This window comes from Pinus tabuliformis, chromosome 4_2 (assembly GCF_031772625.1).
Source record: "Pinus tabuliformis cultivar Carrire ecotype Pingquan chromosome 4_2, CPIR1, whole genome shotgun sequence".
NCBI lineage: Eukaryota > Viridiplantae > Streptophyta > Pinopsida > Pinales > Pinaceae > Pinus > Pinus tabuliformis.
The window spans coordinates 260,048,176-260,066,548 of NC_142304.1; the positions used below are offsets into that span (position 1 = coordinate 260,048,176).

Consider the following 18,373-nt stretch of genomic DNA (forward strand, 5'->3'; position numbering starts at 1 on the left):
ACTTCTTAATAAAAGTGTCTTCTTTACATTTTCTTTATTTACATTTCCTTGAAGTCGTTGATCCTATTGATGTATAAAATCAACTTCTTAACAAAAGTGTGTTCTTTACATTTCCTTGAAGCCGTTAATCCCTTTTGATGTATAAAATCAACTTCTTAACAAAAATGTGTTTTTTACATTTCCTTGAAGCCGTTGATCCCTTTGATGTGTAGAATCAACTTCTTAACAAAAGTGTCTTCTTTACATTTTTCTTTATTTACATTTCCTTGAAGTTTTTGATCCTATTGATGCATAAAATCAACTTGTTAACAAAAGTGTGTTCATTGCATTTCCTTGAAGCCGTTGATCCCTTTTGATGTATAAAATCAACTTCTTAACAAAAGTGTGTTTTTTACATTTCCTTGAATCCGTTGATCCTTTTTGATGTATAAAATCAACTTTTTAACAGAAGTGTCTTCTTTACATTTTCTTTCTTGAAGCCGTTGACCCTTTTTCATTTATAAGATCAACTTTGTAACAATTTGGCACTTCAAAAAATGCCTATGCTCCTTAGTATTTCCTGTGTACCTTTTGAAAAGGATTCTCAGCTTTTCCAATGTTTAAAAACATATATAGTTGGTTTTTCATTTTAATAATCTATTTGATAGTTTTTGCTTTGATGATCATAGAGAAAAAGAGTATTAATTTTTCCATTTCATATTTAAAATCGTTTAACTTGACATTAATTTAAACAAACAAAAAAACAAAATCATGTTTGTATTGGACAGTGACTGGAGAGTGTTTGGAGTCCTTCGTGGTTGATTTTCTTATCGACATTTCGGACTAAATATCACACAGCCCGCCATCAAGATATTTACAGAAAAATCCTAAATCTTTATTTTGTTGATCAGCATTTATAAATAATTACTACCCTAAAAGTGTCAAGGAATTTATATCGGCTATCTTTGAATAATATAAACGTAAAGTCAAAAAATTATTAGTAATGCAGTTAATTAATAAATAATAATACTAATGTTAACATGAAAATATTAGTAATGTAGTTAATTAATAAATAATAATATTAATGTTAATTTAATAATAAACAATAAGATTAATTAATGAAATAATAATATAATTAATTAATTAAAATAATGTACTTTATGTAGTCTTTATTTTATTTTTTTTTCCGAAGGTGGTAAAACCTATCAACTCAGGTGTCAAACCAACAGTGAGGACAGCTAGTTAATAATGTAGTTAATCAATAAATATTAATAATTAGGATAATTAATAAAGAACAAAAAAAGAATAATTAATTAATGATTAATAATAATGTTAATTAATGTAATAATTATTAAAATTAATTAAAACTGATTAATAAAGTAGTTAAATAATAATGAATAATAATAAGGTTGATTAATAATAATTATTAACTACGTTTATTAATAATGATTAATAAAAAGATAGGTTAATAATAATTAATAACTAGGTTAATAATAATTAATAACTAGGTTTAATTTAGTTTTCGAGTTTGCAAAGAATATAAAAAGATACTTGCATGAAGGAAGTGTACACTAAGTTTTCTTGTATAGATAAATAGTTTTAACTTAAATTAATTTTAAACAACAAAATAAAACATTAATTTTGTTTTCAAGTCTGCGGAGAATATAAAAGGATATTTAACATAAAAGGAGTGTCCACTTAGGTTTTTTGTACAGAGAAGAAGAGAAAATATGTTCTCTACATTTCCTTGAAGCTATTCACCCCCTCTGACGGATAAAATCAAATTCCAATCAATTTTGCAATTCAATAATGTGTAGGGAAAATTTCAGGAATCGTGCTCTCCAGGAATTTTTATGTACTTTTTAAAAGGAAGTTAAATTCTATTTCCAAGAAATTTCTCATTTTTTCCGAAGTTCTAAAACATGTGGTCGATTTCAATTTGTAACTACATTTGAGAATTCACTACCAAAATTTTGCATATAAAAAATGGACTCATCTTCAGAACATGTATCATCATTCCTTTTGTTGATTTCAACCCGTTTTAGGACTCTTGAAAGCATCTTTTCCTGAAAACCATGTTCTGTTAGTGTAACATATATAACAGTGTTATTTTTTCCATCATCAAGTCGTCCAAACTAACCGTTTGTTAGTCAAAAAGTGTCCTCTTCCCACCTCAATAATCGTAATTTGTGTATAAACACCAGTATGTATAATATCCACATTATAATATAATACGAAAAGCCATTACATACATGTATCAACACAACTTAAGTGCTGAACCATCGCTGAGAAGCATGTAGTTTACCAACACGTTTATTCCAAAATACTTTGCAAATGATCAAATTCCACACGTTGAGTAAAATAATCCCAGAAAATCTCTTATTTATGAAGAGCAAGACAATGTCAATAATCTTATTTAGTTATCGACTATTTGCTTGTGGATTGTGGTTTAAATGCATAACGAGAATCGAACAGAACTGCTCTTATGCACATTGAAAATCATCAACAGATAATTAACCCCGTATTCTACTAGTTTACACTCTACCAAAGGATTTTCACAAAATACCTTGAATGTTAGAATTAACTTGTCCCATGGCCCTCAAGCGTCAGACAGTGCTCCATCTGTGAATAAACCACGTGAACACCAATATTTATTACCTTTTGCAAGGAACAAAGTATTTAAGTTTCCTTGAAATAACTAAAGGGATGTGGCATCCAAAATGCGAATACATATTAACTAGCATTAGATGAAAATTTCAATGCAAAATTATACAATCCATTTTATGCTTGGAAAAAAAAGGTGAAAATATATTTCCAATATACACTTCATAGGATTAAAGTAATGGCATTAAGTCCAAACTGTGTGGAAGCCATTCTATGGGATTTTAAATACTTCAAAACAATACTAAGTGGAAGCTAACAAGGTATGCTACAGCAAGCATCTAACCCATATATTTTTGTAGCCTCGCTGAAAAACACCTTTCACCATCCTAACAGGAGTGTTTCACATCTTGGCAGCAGGACAACGTTCCCGACAATACTCAAGGGATGTCCCCTCAAAAAAGTCTTTATTTTGATTTGTGCAATCAATCCCATGCCCAACATCATCAATTTCTAAGGTCTAATCTACGTTCCACATGACCAAAAATCGTAATTAGGCTCTCTTTTGCATCTTTCATACCCTGTGATCTGCTACATAAATCTGTCCAGTAAGATATCCTAAGGGTCTAACCCGCATATTTCATGCCCAGCTAGCTAATAATATAGAGGTTAAATCTGTGTATTTTTATGCCTAGTATCCATACAAAGAGCCATAGTAATGTCATAGTCTATCTGTTCTATGTTTTGGAGGGTTTTCCAGTATATTTTCCAGCCTTATATGCCCAGAATCTGGCAGAGATTTCTTGGAATCACACGTTTGAGTTGTAAACTCTCCACAATCTGAGTGCCCTAGGAGTTGTTCAGAGTGCTGAATCCATATATACAATCAGAAACCCATTTTAAACAACAAAAATTAAGATTTGGCCAGAAAAAAATTGCCAGATTCCAGCCAAAACCTCGAAAATGTAGCATGTTTAGAAAACACCTATAGTAATTCGTATTTCATATTCTCTACTAACCTGTTAACGAGATCCAACTCGTGTCTCTTGTGCTAAATAGATTGTACACCTAACCTTCCTCGAGTTTCACACTTAAAACAATTGTGTACTGTAACACCCAATTTTTCCAAAGCAATATAAAATGCGAAGTGGCGTATTGTTCAACGGTAGAGTTTGGTTTCACAATTTTGATCACAAGGTTCAATATGTTATAAATTAGAGTTCTACTGTTTTAACTAATTTTTTACACATAAATATATGATGCACCTCACTTGCACCCCAATTTCATGATTTGCATCTTCTTCCCTACCCCTGCACCTCCCCCCACACCGACAAAGCCTAACTACTTACATAATTTCCTATATTGCATGGGGCTGTGTCCCCACCTTGAAACCTCATTTACCCACTGGAACCTAGGAATCCGTTGAAAACGTTCCAAATCACATGGGGACAACATTAAGGAGTCAAGGACTTTTGGACCATTCCCATGTTCCGAGAGAAATGTAAGGGACCCTTACTGAACATCCCATGTCCCTTGATTTTTCAAGGACTCTTGGACATCCTTCGCATTGTAGCTCTCCAATCGAGTTAAAAAATGGTGGAGAAGTTTATATGGTTGAGTGGATGGAATCTCTTAAGAGGACTCTGCTTGAGGCTAGTTCCAACCATGTCACTAGCCGTGCAATATCATAATGGTATTACTTCGACACTGGGTGAGAAAATTCATGTTAATATCCCACTAGGCTCAACTAGTCTTGAAGAGGTGTGTACAGTCTACTTGACTTCTTTAGTTATCTTTATTGACCGAGATACCAACCAGCATTTTTTTATTGAGTGATTTGATGGGTGGGGGGGGGCAGTGAATCAACCTGTGCACAGGGCTAGGTGTGGCCAAGGGACCATAGCTATGGGCTTAAATGTGGATCATGCAGATAAGTTTGTGGTGGATTCTCATGGACTTGGAATGAAACTTTCAATGAATGCTCTCGCATATAACCTCCGCAAATCTCAACTTTGATTTGACTCTAACCTCAAAGTGTAACCCTTACACTTTGAGGCTTTAATTGGTGATTGTATAAAGTGCAAGTTGCAATTCGTTTCATTGCAATTACAAAAGAATATATATATATATATATATATATATATATATATATATTCAATTGGTTGGTACAATCCAATCGAAACCCTCAAGGTTACCAACAGATCTTGGAATGAGCAGTTGACATCGTCATCCATCCAAATATTCCAGGCAAGAGAGAGAATACAATGAAAATCTTCTTCAATAGAAAAACTATATATATATATATACACACACGATGCACTGCCTTTGGGGACGGGGGACAGCGGGACAAGTTTCTAGTACAGCTAGAGTGCACCCCCAAATTTTTCAAGGGATAGCATGTTGGGGACAGCAATAATATATATACATATATAATATAATAATTATTATTATTATTTTAAATTCACCATGTGCATAAAAATAAATAATAAATAATAAATACATCATTGCAATAAAATTATAATTATTGAACTAGCTAAGAAATCTGAAATTCATGTTAATAATTACAAAACCAAATACATAATCTCATATGTCAAATTCAAGTTGAAGTTTTTAGTTCACGGATGTTGAGTCACGAGCAGTGTTGAGTAAGTGAACTGTTCTCCTAGTGTGACACATGATAGTTAGTTGGAGGGTATCCATCTATATGATGGTCCAAATGGCCTAGCGCTAAAACCAATGTTGCACAAAGCGCGATCGGGATTTAATCGGCGCCGGGAAAAAAGCGGAAAAAATCGACAAAAGCGGGAAAAAACCGGAAAAAAGTGGGAAAAAAGCGTTTGGCACAAAAATATTCATTTTTTTTCAATTTTTTTAATATCTAAACCATCTACAACATAAAATAAATACATTGACACATAAATATGATAAAAAAACTAATATATAAGATGTTTAATATCATTTCTAGCGCTAAAATCACACATAACATTGAATCATGTCCTGAATAGTAAGTCCCGAGTCCCAAGTCCAACTCAGCCTCAAAATATCAACAAAAAATATGATAATGTATCTTATCATGTCATAATGTCATATACAATAAAATGAAAGTCTAATCCTATTGATTTCCTCTGCCCCTCTTGCGAGAAAATGGCACAGCTTTCTCTTTCCCTCTAGATGTAGAAGCTGGTGCCTGTGCTGGTGGAAATGGCAGTGGAGTCTAACGTGCTCTAGAAGCTGAAGAACTAGTAGTAGCAGCTACAGGAGGCTTAGGTGGACGGAGACCACGTCCTCTACTGGTGGTAGTGGTAGCCCGGGTAGCCCAGGTAGGCGGTGTCACCTCCTCCTCCTGCTCCTCCAACTCCTCCTCCTCCTGCTCCTCCTCCTCCTCCTCCCCCTCCTCCTCCCCCTCATCCTGCACTAACCAATCCTCAGTGGGATCCATGAGAGGCCTCTCGGTCTCAACCCTCCATTCAGCAGTGGTGTCAATCCCATCCAATGAGATGGCTTCCGTATCAGGTGTCTTACTCTTCTCTAGTTGTCTCACCCACAATTGAAGATTGTAGTAGACATAGACCATGTCATTAAGTCTATGGGACTCCAACCTGTACAAAGTTCATGAAATAATAATTAATAATTAATATTATAAAAAAAATATTGTTTAAAACTTTAATGAATTCAAAAATTTATTTGGAAATTTGCAATATTTTAAATGTTTAAGTGTTAACCTATTGCGCTTCTTGTTGTGTATTTTTTCAAATACACTCCAATTGCGCTCACATCCCGAGGAGCTGCATGTTTGGCTGAGGATGCGTACGGCAAGATGTTGCAAAAGGGGTACTCTGCCACCATACATCTTCCACCATGCGTCTACAACAAAATTACAAATAAAATTTTAAATAAACATAAGAAAAAAATGGAATTTGAAGAAACAATGAAATTTGAAAGTTGAAACAAAGTTACAAAGTACATACTACAAACTAAAAAATACCTGGCATTTTAATCGTCCTATCAATGACAGCCATCTCAAAGCCAAATGTGCCACCTGACAACTTATATTGCTCAATTTGTCTAGAGATCTCCATACGTTCTTCTGGAGATCTCACCATCTTCTGGACACAGGTTAATAATCCTTCCACGACCTCAACATCAAAATTAAACCCACATGCATAAGAAAATGCAGGGTTCAGGAAAAGCCCAGCAGCATGAATGGGACGATGGAGTGTGTTGTTCCATCGCTCATCAATGACTTCCCATAGAAGGAGTTGTCTTTGAAACCCATCATCTCCCTTATCATCATAGTAGGACCGAATGGCTTCTTTGGCCCTGTCCATGGCTTCATACAAATAGCCCATTGCGGGCTTCTCACCATCAACCAACCGAAGAACCTTTACCAAAGGTTCTGTAACAGCGCACACCTCCTGCACTCCCGCCCAGAAGTCTTCCTGGTATGAAACTAGTCTGCAGACGGCCTCTCCTTCTGGTTTGCGGCTCATTGACGAAGCACGCCACTCCTCTGAAAGAAACATTCTCTTCAAATCCCACATAGAATTCAAGAGGGATTGAAGAGATATGAAACTCGTCGCAAACCGTGTAATGGCGGGGCGCACCAACTCTTTGTTGTTGGTGCATTTTCTCATCAAGCTAAGCACAGATGTGTGATTGTAAATAAATTTTGTGATGCTTTTTGATGAGTCAACAACCTCTTTGACAAAGGGAATTTTCCCTATGTCCTCTAACATCAAATCAATACAATGGGCAGCACAAGGTGTCCAAAATAAAGCAGGATGCCTGTCCATAAGCATTCTACCAGCAGCAACATAATTTGCAGCATTGTCCGTTATGACTTGGACAACATTTTCTGCACCCACCTCCAAAATAAACACATCCAGCAAATCACATAAAGTTCTTGCATCTTTGATTTGATGAGTTGCATCAACAGATTTGATAAACATAGTCCCCTTGGGACAACTAACCAAGAAGTTTATAAGGGTTCTCCCCTTTTGGTCAGTCCAACCATCTGACATAACAGTGCATCCTGTTTGTGCCCATGATGCCCTAAAATCCTCCAATCTTTGGGTGCAGTCACGCTTTTCATCTTGAAGAAGTCGGCCTCTAAAATCATGAAGAGAAGGGATTTTGTACCCCGGGCCAACACTGGCAATAGCATCAACAGTAGGTTGGAAAAATGGATTACTCCTTACAATGCTGAAAGGAATATCACTCCAGAGGAGAAATTTTGTCATCAACTTGTCAGCTTGTTCTTTTTCAGTTCTTTTTAGCATTGAACCAATAGTTGGTTGTGAACCAGGTGTGGTTTGAGGAACAAAATATGATGATGCAGCTACCGGATTGACTGACGCTGCAGTAGAACCAGTGCCACTTGGCCCACTTCCTTCAACTGACCTTTTTAGTTGCCTTTTGAGTTCTTCTTTGGCATCTCTAGTGTGCTCTAATTCTCCCAATGCTCTCATGGCTTTTTGGATAATTTCAGCATTTGTATTTAGACAGGGCCCCACATCATGTCCAGGGATTTGTGCAAGGTGGAACTTCAACCTGTACACCCCCCCAAATATTTCCTTTCCACACAACTTGCAATACAAGTTTTGTCTATCATTCGGAGTTTTAGGGTCACCATATTCCCAGAAAGGATCCAATTTCCTTGGCATGTTTGTTTTTGAATTTTGAATTTGCAAACCTATGGAAAAATAAGGATTAGGAAATAGGAATTTAGGATTACATAATACAAATTACAATTTAGCATTTGCAAAATTACAATTTAATTATTTCCAAAATCCCAATTTCTAAACCCAAGTTACCCAACCAAATGCCAAAAAACAATGAAAATTCAAAAAAAATAAACAATGTTTAAAAAAAATGAGAAAATAAAAATAAAAAATTGGTTCTCATAGTCATAACAAATTACCCATCCCAAATCAATGAAAAATTTCAAAAAATTCTTTAAAAACAATGAAAACCAAAGTTTTTATAGAAGCAAAACCAAAAAAAATTAATCTACATACCTCTTTTATGGACAAATTGGTGATCTTGGCTTGGATTCCTCCTAAAAACGCTTCGATTCGCTCCCAAATCCGACGGAAACCCCTCAGCTCCTCTCCCTCACCTCTTCTCCTCCTCCTCCGCGCGGCGACAGCACAATGAATTAAAAAAAAATCGAATTTGCCATATAAAACCCCGCTGCCCGCGCCTCCCACGATTTTTACGCAAAAAATCGCGATTTTTTCGAAAAAATCGCGATATTTTCAAAAAAAATCGCGATTTTTTCAATAAAAATCGGTATAAAAAAAAAAGTGGCGATTTTTACGGATAAAAATCGCGATTTTCCGATAAAATCGCGATTTTATCGCGATTTTAACAACACTGGCTAAAACACTAACTCTTGCTAGTTTGACCTTTCAATGACCTAATTTGTCTTGCCATAAATATCAAATCAAAACCTGGGTTGAATTACTAAAGCCAGTTGTCTTGCTTGTTATTTTTGATCAAATCCAAAAGCAGATTCAGTTTTACTATTCTTGGTTGACATTCTTGCATGTAAACTAATTCACCTTACTATCCCAGTTGGCAAGCATGCTAATTTTGTCAAAATCATACCTTGGCTCAAATTCCTAATATTGTCAATCTCAACACCTAAATTGACCTCTATGTTGAGATTTGTCAAATAAAATCCAAGTTTGACTGGTCAACCACACTAGATATTTTCCTAATCCCGTGAAAGCAAAAAGGGCCTTTCTTACAATCACTGCTACTAATATGGCCAAGTTAAACAAATTCAACTTCCTTGGCATAGTTAGCAAAGTTGCAAAGTGTGTTAGAGCCTTAAACATATTGTGGTTTCTTTACATAAGTTTGAGATGTAAATTAGTCTTGAATCCTGGTTTATTATTCTTGGACAAAGTCAGTGTAAAGAACAATTTTGGAAACATCGGCCTTAAGAGCAAATGTGCTGAAATAAGTCATTGTTTGTTATGACTAAATATATAGGAAATAATGTAAATGACAATAATCATAAATAATTATTAGTTAATTAGTAATTAGGTTGAAAAGGCATGTCTAAATGAGACATGACTCCCCATGAAGATACGCTTGGTATATAGGCAAGCCTCTCGTTCTCATTGTATCATCATTCTTATTCATACATTTAATATATAATATTTGTATCCTCGTAGATATCTTTATATTCCAAGTTTTCTGGAGTAATTAATCTGAAGAAGGAACTTTGTTCGCTTCATTTGGTATCAAAGCAATGGAGTGAACAAAGTTTGTACTCCCTGTTAATATATATATATATATATATATTAAAAAGGAAAAAAAAAAGGAATAACAATAAAAATTAATAATAAAAAAGGGAGATAAAATAAGTGAAAAAAAAAACAAAAAGATGTCGTCCACCAAAAGCAACGGTTTCTTTGCAATATGTCCTTTTTGTTCAGAAGGATACCCTAATTGTCAAGAATCATTCAGAAATCAAAACGTTGTTTGCACAAAATGTTACAAAACTTTTACCTTAGTCGAACTTCTAAGTGATGCAGATAAACAATTACTAGCAAGAAATATGAGACAATTAATGGCAAGATATAAGGAAATGAAGAAAACAAAATCCACATTGCAAGTTGAAAGCCCATCATCACTCCTACAAAACGATATAACCCAGTGTACCAAGAAATTGCAGCTTGAAGATCAAGAGAATGGCAAAATAGCCAAACTTCAACAAAACAAAAAAGTGTTACAACACGAATATAAAAATCTTGTGGATATGCATTACAAAGAAATAATGGAAAAAGACGAATAAATTTCTTGCCTCAAGGACCACGTTGAAAAATGAATTACAAAAGTCAAGAAGACTAAAGTCACAAAGAAGGAACTCAAGCAGCACTTATCAGAACGAAAAGGAAAATTTACGTTTAAAGAACCTTAATAAAAATTTATTAGAACAAATCAAAGATCTAAAAGATGTAAAGCTTAAAAGTCAAAACATTGAAAATAAAGTTGATAAATCAGAAATCAAAGAACTTTTATGTCTGAGAAACCATAATCAAAGTCTACTCAGTCAAATTAAGAAACTTAAGGATGATAAGAAAACATTAAAAGACAAGTTAGAACAATTCGCTCAAGAAGAAATATCAAAATCTCCAGTCGTAACAGTCCAAGTTGAAAATAAGGGAACAAACACCGATCCAGTGAATATGACAACTCAAGAAGACAAGTGAGTTGAAGAAACCAGTGTTGCACGAAGTGCCCCCCCCCACCCCGCTCCGAAGCTCCGAAGCGCGCCCCGTACGGAAGCACAGTACGAAGCGCCTTCCGAAGCGCGCTTCGGAAATTAGGAAGCGCGATTCGTAAAAAAATTTGCGCTTCCTGGAATTTCCGAAGCGCCGGCTCCGAAGCGCGCTTCGTACGGCGCTTCGGGCCGCCGAAGCGTGGCGCTTCGGAGCAGGAAGCGTGCGCTTCACGCACGCTTCCGTACGCTTCGGCGGAAAGGGGCGCGCCCAAGGGAGAAAAACAATTTTTTTTTTAATTTTTTTTTAAAGTTAAGTTAACTCAACCTTAAGGGGGTGGGTTAGGGTGAGGTTAGGGTGAGGAATGAAAAGAATAAAGCCCCCATTCATTCCTCATTTTCTCACTTTGAGTTTATGAGAGTTGGAGAAGAGAAGAGAGGAAAGGAGAGGAGAAGAGAGGAGAGCTTGGAGGAGTGAAGAAGGAGGAGCTAGGAAAAGGAGGAGGAGCTTGGAGCAAGAGCTTGGAGGACTTCATCTACAAGAGCTAAAGAGGTAAGTTCAAACCCCAAACTCCCTTGTTTTTTTGAAAATTCTTTTGTATTTTTCTCCTCCCTCTCCTACTCTTTCCCATTGTTTCTACTTGCTCCTTTATTTACAGGTTGCCGTTGTCCACCACCTATATCCATATTCCAAGATGGTGTTCTTTTGGCTTCTATGTATCATTCCACTCTTGGTTTTAATGATGGCAAGGGTGAGGAATAGAATGGAAGAAACAGAAGAGGACATTGGTGATGGTCCTAATAGTAGTGACCCAATGTATGATGAGGAGGAAGGGTTTGAAGAGGAAGGGGATGAACTTGAAGGAGACACTGAAACACAAGATGGGAAAGCTACATCAACACCCTTGTGGAACTATGTGACCAAACTTGATGGGGGAAAGGGTGGTGGATCTTACAAATTTGTGTGCCCTCATGGTTGTCATGGAGGAAAACCATATTGTGGTTCATATACCCATCTGAGGAGGCATCTTTGTGGGGTGCTGGACAGTGATGAAAAAAGGGTTCTGTGGGGGTACAAATTTGCCCAAACATTTCAACTGAAGAAAGAAGAAAATACATCCAAATAGAGATGGCTGCACAACAAAAAAACAAGAAACAAAAAACTCATTCTGAATCAAGTGCAACCTCTAAATTTGGTAGTTGCTCATCTCCTCATGGTACTTCTGCAAGCTCTGGAGGTAGAAGAACAATAGGGGATTTCCTTAATGTTGCTGGGAGGGATTATGTGGATGGAAAGATAGTCCGTTTTCTTTGTGCTTGCGGTGTACCATTCAATGTGCTTCGCTCTCCCTATTGGCATGAAATGGTAAAGGCCATCAATGAAGCCCCAAAAGGATACAAGGCCCCCAACTATGAGAAAGCTAGAACAGTGTTATTAGAAAGAGAAAAAGCTAAGGTTCAAAGAGCTTTGACACGTTTTACAAATGAGTGGGTAGATTCTGGGGTATCCATTGTATTAGATGGGTGGACAAATATTAGAAACCAACATTTGATAAATGTTCTTGGTGTTTCTTCTAGTGGTGCAGTATTTATTGCATGTCATGACTTCTCCTCCATCACTGCATCTGCACAAAACATTGCAGATCTCCTATTGAAATCAATCAAAGATGTTGGTCCGAATAATGTGGTTCAAGTGATCACAGATAATGCAGCAAATTGTAAGGCAGCAGGAAAAATTATTGAGCGTACTCATCCACACATCTTTTGGTCTGGGTGCCTGGTTCACACATTGAACCTTTTGATGCATGATATTGTGAAACACAAAGATTGTGGGTGGATTGCTGAGGTTTACAGGAAAGGAAAGCAGCTCATTAAATTCATCACAGGGCATACAAGGGTAAACTACTTCTATGGCACTTACTCCAAGTTGCAATTGCTTAAAATTGCAAAGACAAGATTTGCTAGTTATTACCTCACCTTTAGGCGGCTAGTGAAGGTGAGACAAGCTTTAACTAATCTGGTGTGTGCTGAAACATGGGATGAAATTAACACTGACACAGATGGTGCTAATGCAGTCAAGGACACTGTTCTTGACAGTTACTTTTGGTCACAGGTTAAATATGTTTTGCAATTCACCAAACCAATTTATTACATGATCAAGTTTGCAGATTCAGATCGACCAGTAATTGGGGAGGTGTATGAGCAAATGGATAGCATGTTGGGGCAGATTAAAGACATTGTTGAGCCTAGAGATACCACCTTGTACAATTATATTCGTGTAGAGGTGCAAAACCGATGGGAAATGCTAAATATTCCATTGCATGCATTAGCATATGTTTTGACACCTAAATACTATCATCCATCATGGCTTTCAACACCAGCACCTGGGGGGGGAAGCAGGAGAAAACCACACCAAGATAAAGAGGTTCACGAAAAATATATGGCTGCATTGAGTAAATTAATCCCTGATGAGGAGGACGCTGCATTGGTACGGAGACAGGTGAGCAACTATACGCTCAACACTGGTCCATTTGGGAGCATGCATGCAATTAAAGATCGAGAGACTTTTTCTGCTCTTGAGTGGTGGAACATGCATGGAGGGGGTACTCCACTTCTACAGAGTTTGGCATTGCGGGTGCTATCACAGGTGGTAAACACTTCTTCTGCAGAGAGGTGTTGGAGCTCTTATTCTTTCATCCACAGTGTTAAAAGGAACAGGTTGAGTTTAGACCGGGCAGAGAGCTTGGTTTATGTTCATTACAACTTGCGATTGTTGTCCCATTACTGTGAAGATGCAAAGTCTAATAAAGACTTGTTGATTTGGGACAAGAATCCAGAGGAGCCCAATTTGGAGGATGGAGTGTTGCGACTAGAGCAATTAGAGGATGCTCTTATCTAGGTATGTCCATTGTGGTATGAATTTTCCAATTTTCCCTTATAAAGCATTTCTCTAATTCATGTTTTTAATTTTTTTGTTAACTAGTGTTTTTTTTTTTGCATGAATTTTTTGAGCGATTCTAGGATGATGATGACCGTGTTGATATGCCACCACCCCCACCCCCATCTGGTCCCTTGGTTCCTAGGTTCCATGGTTCAACACCAACAGCAGGGGGTTCTTCTTCATCAGTTTCAGTGCCACGACTTACACAGGCACCATCTTCTTCATTGCCACCACGTGGAGGCCCGCCACCACGTTCTATTCGTGGTGGAAGGAGGAGAGATTAGTAGATATATTCACAATCTACTACTTTTTGTCATAGATTACTCATTAGACTTGTAGACTTGTGAATTTGAATTTTGAACCTTTTTGGCTTGGCGGTGACCAAGTGACATATTTTGTAAACATTATTATTTGAATTTTGGACATCACAAATGTTGACAGTTGCTCACTTGCTAGATAAATCATAATATGCTCTATGTTTTATGTTTTATAATATGCTTAAATGTTTTATGTTTTATAATATGCTTAAAAATTTGATGTATGTTTGTAATAGCTAGAATATAGATGATTGTTGTACATACTAGTAACTACAATGGAATCATGGATGCCATATCTATCTTGATTTATGCAAAAATATGCATGTTTTCATGTCTTCTACAATTAATTTGGTATTTGGGATGTTTGTTTTGAGTATAAATGCAAAAAAATATAAAAATATATATATATATAGCAGACGCTTCGCTTCCTAGATTTTTGGAAAATGACGCTTCCGCGCTTCCGCTTCCGCTTCCGCTTCGCTCCCGCTTCGTGCAACATTGGAAGAAACAACACACTTAGATGTCGCAGTTCAAATGATTAACATCCCAAGTGAAGGTTTTGTAACCAACTCAACAACATCGTCCCCTGAAGTAAATCAAAAAAATTCCACACACTTAATAAGGGAATGTCAAACTAAAAAAGTTCCCTATTGATATCTAAATCATGAGAGTAGACAACTCAACCATGCTACATATCGGGACCATTCAGAAGAGAAACAACAAACTATCGTTCCGGAGAATAGTGATGTAACCTCAATCCAATCCTATGACGACAAGTCGTTACAAAATTCCAGTGATTAGAATATTACATAAAAAGTTAATCTAGGATGGTCTGATACCTTCTCAGTGCGAAAGTGTTGTTTGTCACTTAGAAGGTCATATCAACATGTATCGACAAAGATGACAATTCCGAAACAAAAAGACATTCCAAGCCGAAAAAGAGATCAAGCCTTTTTCATTAACAAGCTTTAAGGACAAAGCTTTTTGAGGAGGAAGGCAATGTTACCAATAAATATATAAGAAATAATGTAAATGACAATAATCATAAATAATTATTAGTTAATTAGTAATTAGGTTGAAGAGGCATGTCTAAATGAGACATGACTCCCCATGAAGAGACGCCTTCTTGGTATATAAGCAAGCCTCTCGTTCTCATTGTATCATCATTCTTATTCATACACTTAATATATAATATTTGTATCCTCATGGATATCTTTATATTCCAAGTGTTCTAGAGTAATTAATCTGAAGAAGGAACTTTGTTCGCTTCTTTGATGGCAGCCTTTACTTCACACAGAAAGTTACATTCAAAAATAAACATCCATACAACCTTCATTGTTTGAGGGAAAGCTATCCAAACAACAAAGTAAACCTAGTCAAAATCGGGTCAGACATACCGCTTTTTCCTTTGGGACAGCAGAATGGTACTTGCAAAGTCCCAAAAATTTGCCCGAGACGGATTGGGAATGGTTTGGAAGTCCCCAAGTCCCCAATGAAGTCCCCAAAAAATTGGGGACATTCCCAAGTTCCAACCCCTATAGAAGTCCTCGGTACACTGGAACGTCAGGTACGAAGGATTTTTTGGTGGGGATGGGTCCCCGTGCAACATATATATATATATATTCGTTCTCAACTTATCATCCCCTTTTTGTTCCAGACACATGTTCCCCTGACTGATTCCCCATTCTGGAAACTCGTGCAACATAGATGATTTGTTATTTCAAAATAGAAAAGAAGAAATTGGTTCTAGAAGCATTAACTGCATTGCTCATATTGCTATCATCGTGACTAAACCTTAAAAGCAAAGAGGTCATATTTAGACAGAAGTTAGCAATCAACGCTGTCATACATTTATATAGTTTGGGATAAGTTAATCAATTGATATGAACTGTATGAAGCAAGACTAAATATCAAGTAACTATATTAGTAATTAGGCTTGCTTGAAAATATCGAGCACAAATGTATTTTAAATTTTTATCTCTAATAATTTTCTGTATATCACACTCTTTTTTTGTCCTCTTCTCTCTTCATTGTTTCTTTTTCTTTTTCTTTTTTATTTTCATTGTATTATGAGAATCACTAGACCTGCTGCTTGTCTCCAAGGAGGCCCTGGGTCAAGTAAGAGGAACTGCCTCTATACTCTTAAGCCTAAGGCAACTTCCCACAAGCACGCTCGGCAGGTTAACTGAGTTTCAAACCTGGGTGGGGCCCCAATATTGGTCAGCAAAACGGTTTCTAGTACAGAACATACACCATTTGGCCTAGCACAGTGTGCTAACATTCTGTATATCACTTTATCCTAACTAGTGTTTATCTACCCAATATAGTTTTATCTACTTAACTGTAACTAGGTTGAACATCACATATGATATGAAACGTATGAAGCAAAAGACTAAATATCAAAGAACTATATTAGTAATGAAGCTTGCTCGAAAATATTGAGAACAAATGTATTTTATCTATAATAATTTTCTGCGTATCACTCTTTTTTTCCTTTTTGTTTAACTTTCTGTGTATCACTTTTTCTTTTTTTTTTCTTTCTTTTCTTTTTTTCTTCTTTTTTTCTTTTTTGTTTAACTTTCTGTGTATCACTTTTTCATTTTTTTTCTTTCTTTTCTTTTTTTCCTTTTTTTGGATTGTATTAGGAGAATCACTAGACCTGCCACTTGTCACCAAGGAGGCCCTGAGTCAAGTCAGAGGAACTGTCTCTATACTCTTAAGCCTAACGCAACTTCCCACAAGCATGCTAGGCAGGTTAACCGAGTTTCAAACCTGGGTGGGGCCCCAGTATTGATCAGCAAAACACTTTCTCGTACAGAACATCCACCATTTGGCCTAGCACAATGGGCTAACTTTCTGTATATCACTTTATCCTAATAGTTTTATCTACTTAACTACAACAAGATTGAACATCACATATGATTGTGGAATACTTTCAAATTTTAGGAGAGATCCCAAACAGAGTTATTGCAAAGATGTTAAGAGAAATTTTAGGTACTTGCAGGGCACCTAGAAGTATGGACTAGCATTTGTATAAAATAAGTACTTCACATTAGAAGGGTTTAATATTGGCTTGACAAAACCAAAGCTTTGGTCTTCCACCCCATAAAGCACCAAGAAAGAGAACAAATATTGCATTGGTCCATTTCAAATCATACCCCCCATTTTTCGAGGCTTTTAGTCCCCAGAAACTTTACTTATGAAGGAGATGAGGGAATTTCCTCAACTTTCTCTAGAGAGTACCACTTTGCCTAGCGTAACAATAACTCATTTAGTCCACAAGTCAAGTTCTTATTGACCCCTTCTGGTCATTTTGGTCGCCTTCTGTAAGACATAATCTTCTACTAACTTCGAATGTCAATTCTGTGCAAATTCTACTATGGATGGTAAGATCTCTCCCCTCGTTTTCCTCATTGAGCATGGATCACTCATAGAGTTTGAAATTATCTATTGTGACCACCATGACAATGTGCACGTATGGAGGTAGATTAAATCTGTAAGCATCATTACCTAGCTACTCCAACACTTTGAAAGCCATGTATCTCACGGGCTTGATTTTCTTTCCCAACCCCTACAATCTTTCAATGTTCATGTGCAGACAAGCCCCATCTCCTACCTTGATTATTTTCTCTATTTTCTGTTGGTCATGCCTGCTCATATACTTTTCTTGCAATTCACTCAGTTTCTCTGTTATGTGGAAATAGACAGGCTTATTATTATACTAATTTATACTTATGGTCATTCTTTAGTAAATAAAATTTTACTCTATGTAAGTACATAAAAGTACTTTAGCGTAATGAATAAATTAATGGAAAAATGTTATGTAATTTCTTTCCCTCTTGATTTGCATAAATGTAAGAATACCTAATCCAGTTTTAAAGAACACATACTTGACAGACCTCTCTTCCAACCAGTGATTCTCTCTCTACTCCTCTCTAGTTTATTTTTGTGATATGGTATTGAAAGCCAAGATTTAAAGAAACCAAAGTCGAAAGTGGATGAAGACCTAGGGACCGTGGTTTGCCAATGACAATTCAAGGAATTGCAAACTTTTGAACGAAGATAAAGCTGGCATTGTTTTAACTTCATGATCATATGAAATTTCGAAGCAAAGCAACATGAATTTGAACAGTTGTATGATTTTTTAAAAATAAGTCTTCAAAAGGATGTTTAAAAGCAGCAACCGTATAAATTTTTGAGAGCCATTGTATGTATTATTTTTAATCATCCTACAAATTGGAAGAGCTGACGTATGAATTTTGATCAGTCAGTGTACCACCCTACAATATTTCATTTTGATAA

General features: G+C 36.2%; 1 protein-coding gene across 1 annotated transcript in view; it reads right to left on the reverse strand.

Annotated features, from left to right (window-relative positions):
• Positions 1 to 2,185: 2,185 nt before the first annotated feature.
• LOC149168978 (AUGMIN subunit 6-like) overlaps positions 2,186 to 18,373 on the reverse strand; it is a 308,104-nt gene continuing 291,916 nt past the window's right edge. Inside the window, exon 14 of the mRNA XM_089428499.1 lies at positions 2,186 to 2,601. The gene's annotated coding sequence lies outside the window, so the exon portion shown is untranslated. The remainder of the gene's footprint in view (positions 2,602 to 18,373) is intronic.